We start from the raw sequence: 6561 nt of genomic DNA, 5'->3' as shown, positions 1-6561 counted from the left end.
TAAGGACCCAGTCCTTAGTCCTTCGTAGGTACTTGAGAATATTCTTTACCGCAATCCAGTGTGCCTTGCCAGGGTTCCCCTGAAACCTGCTAACCATGCTCAAGGCGAAAGCTACATCAGGTCGAGTACACGTCATAGCATACATGATCGAACCTACAGCCGAAGCATAAGGTATTCGACTCATTTCTGCTATCTCAGCCTCAGTGCTAGGGCTTTGTGTCTTACTCAACTTGGCGCTACTCTGGATGGGTAACTCTCCTTTCTTGGAGTCTTGCATTCTGAATCTCTTCAGAATCTTCTCCAAGTAGGTACTTTGACTAAGTCCAATTAGTCTTTTACTCCGATCTCTCAAGATCCTTATCCCCAAAATATAGGCAGCTTCACCAAGGTCCTTCATAGCGAAACACTTTCCAAGCCAGGACTTTACTTCCTGCAGGGTTGGAATGTCGTTTCCTATGAGTAGTATGTCATCCACATACAATACCAAAAAGCTAACTATACTCCCACTAGCCTTGACATATACACAAGATTCATCTTCACTCCTAGAAAAGCCAAATTCCTTGACCTTTTCATCAAAGCAAAGATTCCATCTGCGAGGTGCTTGCTTTAATCCATAAATGGATTTCTCAAGCTTACACACTCTATTAGGGTACTCGTTACTGACAAAACCCTCTGGCTGACTCATGTAAACATCTTCAGCCAACTTTCCATTAAGGAAAGCGGTTTTGACATCCATTTGCCAAATTTCATAGTCATGAAATGCGGCTATGGCTAACAGAACCCGAATAGACTTAATCTTGGCTACCGGAGAAAAGGTCTCATCATAGTCCACTCCAGGAATTTGAGAGAAGCCCTTTGCAACCAGTCTAGCCTTATAAGTGTGTACTTTACCATCCATGTCGGTCTTCTTCTTGAAGACCCATTTGCACCCTACAGTCTTTCGACCTGGTACATTCTCAACCAAGTTCCAAACTTGATTGTCATACATGGATTGTATCTCGCTATCCATAGCCTCTTTCCATTTAGCAGACTCGGGGCCTACCATGGCTTCCTCGTAGCTGTTAGGGTCATCTTGACTTACTAGTGTCTCATCACTAATAAGTGTCTCACCTTCTGCAGTAATATGGAATCCATAGTAATGCTCAGGTGCACTCCTAACTCTCGTGGAACGCCTCAGAGGTACAGATTCGTCAATTGGCTCAACAGGAGTTTCCTCCTCAAGTTGAGGGCTAGAGTTTGAAGTTCCTTCACACCTTGACTCTTGAATTTCTTCAAGATCAACTTGCCTCCCACTGTCTCCTTGGCTTATAAACTCTCTTTCTCGAAAGACTCCTCTTCTTGCTACAAAGACCACATTGTCACTAGGTCTGTAGAAGAGGTAACCAAAGGATTGTTGTGGGTAGCCGATGAAAATACACCTCTCGCTTCGGGGTTCGAGCTTATCATGAGTCTCGCGTCTCACGAAAGCCTCGCATCCCCAAATATTGATGTGGTCTAGTTTAGGTACTTTACCAGTCCACATCTCGTGAGGAGTTTTGGCAACTTTCTTTGTAGGGACTAGATTAAGGATATGGGCGGCAGTCTCTAAGGCATACCCCCAGAATGAGATTGGTAGCGAAGCTCGACTCATCATGGAACGAACCATGTCCAACAAGGTTCGATTACGCCTCTCAGCCACACCATTCAACTGCGGTGTCCTGGGAGGTGTCAATTGTGAGACAATCCCACATTCCTTTAGATAGTCGAGGAACTCTGAACTAAGATACTCACCACCTCGATCGGATCGAAGCATCTTAATGTTCCTGCCCAATTGATTCTCGACTTCCTGTTTAAATTCCTTAAAATTCTCGAAAGTCTCTGACTTATGCTTGATTAAGTAGACATATCCATATCTACTGTAATCATCGGTAAAAGTCAAACAATAACGATTAGCATCCCTTGTGGCATGTTTGAATGGTCCACACACATCCGTGTGTATAAGGTCCAACAAACCTTCACCCCTTTCACACAAGCCTGTGAAGGGTGACTTTGTCATTTTTCCAAGTAAGCATGATTCGCAACTATCATTTGACTTTAGGTCAAACGACTCCAAGACTCCATCCTTTTGGAGTTGGCCTATGCGTTTCTTGCTTATATGTCCAAGACGACAATGCCATAATGATGCTTTATCCAAGTTATTATTATTAGTAGAATCAATACACAAAACATTATTTCCTAAGTTATCTACAATAGATACAGCTTCATACACACCATCACAAGGTAATGCTTTAAAATAAAGTACATTATTAAAGAAAGCATTAATCGAACCAACTTCATTATCAAACGAAAAGGTGAAACCTTGTTTGTACAATGCATGAAAGGAAATAATATTTCTTGCCATTTCTGGCGAATAACAACATTTATTCAAATCTAAATTTAACCCACTACTTAGCGATAAAGTATAAACTCCAATCTTGGTGACAGGTGTAACTTTCCTATTCCCCATGATTAAGTTTATTCTTCCTTGCTCCACATTCTCACTTCTTCCTAGTCCCTGCAAGTCACAACAAATATGAATTCCGCAACCTGTATCAAGGACCCAAGATTTCGAATGGGGTGAGTTATTAGAAATGATAGTGTAAATACCTGCATGGTTGGGTTTGACTTTCCCATCCTTCACATCTTGCTGGTACTTTGGGCAGTTCCGCTTCCAATGAGCTTTTTCATGGCAATAGAAGCATTCAGCCTCTTTTGGGTCAGAAGAAGGAGTAATGAAACCTTTCTTGGTTCCACTTGAAGAAGAGCCATCAAGGGTCCGAGCCTTGGTACCCTTTGAAGATCTCTTTCTCTTCCTCCCTCGACTTTGCCCGATTGCCAAGACCGGAGTTGAGTCTGGAGTAGGAGTGATAGCAACCGACTTCCCCTTAAGACCTGTTTCTGCAGTCTTGAGAAGTCCCTGAAGTTTGCTGAGGGTGACCTCTTCCTTGTTCATGTGATATGTCATGCGGAATTGATCATAGCACGATGGTAAGGAGTGCAAAATGATATCTATTGCAAGCTCCTCAGGGAAGTTCACATTGAGCTTCAACAACCGATCCACATACCTTTGCATTTTCTGCATGTGGCTCGTGACGGACTCTCCGTCCTTCATCATGGTTGTTATCATGGAGCAGATGACTTCGTACCTCTCTTGTCGTGCACTTTGATGGTATCTTTCCATCAAATCTTGGTGCATTTCATAAGGGTAGAAGTCTTCATAAGACTTTTGGAGTTCAGCTGTCATGGTGGCTAACATGATGCAAGCCACCTTGGTTGCATCTCTTTCATGAGTATGAAAGTCAGCGATCTCCTGGGGAGTTGCAGTGGACTCGTCAATTTCCTTAAGCTCCTTGTCAAGGACATATTCTTTGTCCTCGTAGCGGGTAATCATCCTGATGTTTCTGATCCACTTATTGAAGTTGGATCCATCAAAGGTGACTTTCCCACACAGACTCATAAGAGTAAAGGAGCCATTAGGATTCGAGCCAGAAGCATTAGTTGAAGACATCTGAAAAAGAAGAACAAGTTTAGTTTAGATTTAAGAGAGTCCTTAATAAAACACCCAAATGTAATATTAAGGCTAGGATCCAATCACAATATAATATAACTTAGAAGAGGTATGCCGTAATCTAAGCTATACCATATTTGAAAGGTAGGTGAATGACGATTCACCAATTTCCACCACGAAAACCGAAATAATAAATATTTAGTTTTTATTGGTTTTAGAAATTCCTAGATTCTTTGAGATCCAATGAACTTTTCAAAGGCATGTTTCAATCTCGGGAGTGCCCTCCAGGTTTTGTGACTGGGATGCCGATGATCACAAAACGAGGTGTGAAGTAACCATGCAAATCACTTGGTACCCTTAAAGTTTATCACTCAATCGATGTGCCGGTAAACCACACACGCTCCACCGATACTATAATAAACCTTAAGTCACCCTTTACTTACCTTGTTAAGTCTAAGTTAGTGTGCCGGTTAACCACACACGCTCCACCAACGACTCAGACAAAGTGTAAAGTGTAATTTCATGGATTAGCACCTTATTCACATTTTTCCTAAAGTAACTAAGATTGGGAATTTAATAAACATTTAGTTACTTTATATATTCATCATACTTTGAATGAGAATTTATAAGTCCTTGTCTTACCCGTTCGGCTAACGACCCTCCACCAGTCAAGCAAGCGGTGGGTGAGAATATACACCCATTAAGTCACCATTTTATAGGCAACAACCTTATACCCACCTTATAGACCGGCTTCGTGAATGAGGCGTACTAGCGGTAAGACGACTTGTTCTTATACATATATATATATATATATATAATTATTAAATCATCATAATATAAGTATAAGGGTTGAATTTTAACTTTTTAAAATTCTAGGGGTTGGAACTAAAGTTTTAACTTAACTTTACTTGTTCCAAAACTTGAGGGCAAGTTTTGTAACTTTCAAAACTTTTCATTTCTTGTAACTTATGAGTTTAATAGAGTCATAAAATGAAGACTCTTCATTTTTATAACTCTTGTGTTTTCTTAATGGTTTTAACTCAAGTGTGACTCTTGGTTTTCCATAACTTAAGGATAAGTTATGGACTCCATTAAAACACATTATGATCAAGAATTAAACTACCAAATAGGTTACAAATAATTCCTATGATCATCTAAAACATCATAAGAACAAGAACATGAATATGAACATAATCAAAAATTACATAAAACTTTGTAATTTTGATAACTAGTTGTTGTAAATGAATTAGCAAAACATTACACCACCAAAAACAAGTTTACAATTACCAAAACAGTTTAGGGTAATGTTTCTAATTCATTTTCCAGCAACTGAATCGAAATTCTGCACTCAGTCGACCCTACTCGCCGAGTGCATGAACATGACTCGCCGAGTTGGTTGAAGATACACATGGACTCAACGAGTCCCCCCTATAGACTCGACGAGTCCATTCGCAGACAGCAAATTTTCGATTCTGTTTTCAACTTTTAAGCACAAATAAAAACAAACAAGCCTAGGCTCTGATACCACTGATGGGTTTTGAGCATTCTAACACTTCCTAAGTGTACATGCAACCCTAATAACCTTGGATCTATGTTTGTCTAGTTTGTCATGCAAAGTTGATTTCCAAGGTTATATTCCTATCTAGCATACATGGGGAACAATTTTAACATAAAGTATAGATAGAATAACTTACCTTGTTGTTGCTTGTGTTCCTTGAAACCTTGTGAGCCTAGCACCCCAAGTGTGATGCCTCAAATGCTTCACACAACACCAAATGCTCTTGGAAGAACTTATGAGAGAATACTCACTTCACAAAATCGGCCAAGCCCTCTATATTCTTAGTGTATGTATGTTGTAGCCGATTTTAGGTGGAGACATGTTTCTTATATAGTGTTGACACATCTAGGGTTAAACCCTAATGTGCATGACTCTTCATTTCCATGACCCATGGGTTTGTAACTCCCATGGAGCATCCTATGGGTGGAACCCAACTTGATGATCCATGGAGCCTTTTAGCCCACTATACAAGATATGGATGATTTACTTAATCAACCCATATATTTAATTAGTTATCTTTTGATCACTTAATTAATTCTAAATTAATTCTTGATCAAAATAATCAAATAATATTATTAATATATTAGAACTTATAATATATTAATAATCTCCAAGCGTTATTTCTCTCATTTAGTCTATCCAATTGCATGGTGCCATGCAACCCAAATGGACCATGCCGGGTCGGGTCAAGTACATACCAGAAATAGTTATGGACTTAGACACCTTATCCAACAATACTTTCTTTTGAACTCATTATATGATTCAGGGAGTGATTGCAGAACCCAGTTCACAGCCAACTCATCGGGAAATGACACACCCAACATAATCAACCTATCGATGTGTGATTCCATTCCTAGAATGTGGGCACACACGGATTTACCATCTTCATGTTTCATTTCCAATAGGGCCTTAGTGATATTGAACCTTTCAATTCTTCGATCTTGTGGGTTAGGGAGAACAATTGAAGGAGGTGGAGGAAGTGAAGCATGATTTCTTGTTCCTCGATCGAATCGTGGAATACCATCTTCATGTGGAATGCTTGTTGCACGGGATTTGGGAAGACCATAGTTGTCGAACTTTGAAATCTACAAAACGGGAGAAACAAATTCAAGTTAGTTGATTGATTGATTGAGTCCTTAGTAAATCACCCAAATGAGATACTAAGGCTAGGACCCAACACAATATGCTACAACCTAGAAAAGGGATGCCGTAATCTAGTTGCAGAATATTTGAAGGTAAGTGAATGATGATTCACTAATTTCCACCATGAAAAACGAAAAAGAAATTTAAGTTTTAAATCTATGAAAACTCCTAGATCCTTTGAGATTCATTGACCATGGCATGTTTAAATCTCGATATGCCCCTCTTGTTTGTGACTGGGATGCCGAGGATCATAAAGCGGGTGTGAATAACCATACAAACTTACATGGCGCCCTCACATGTTACAGTCACCTATTCGATGTGCCGGTAAACCACA

The sequence above is a fragment of the Lactuca saligna genome, chromosome 9 (assembly GCF_052625555.1).
Source record: "Lactuca saligna cultivar CGN05327 chromosome 9, ASM5262555v1, whole genome shotgun sequence".
Lineage (NCBI taxonomy): Eukaryota > Viridiplantae > Streptophyta > Magnoliopsida > Asterales > Asteraceae > Lactuca > Lactuca saligna.
The sequence above is the reverse complement of the archived record's forward strand: the minus strand, read 5'-3'. Positions refer to the sequence as shown.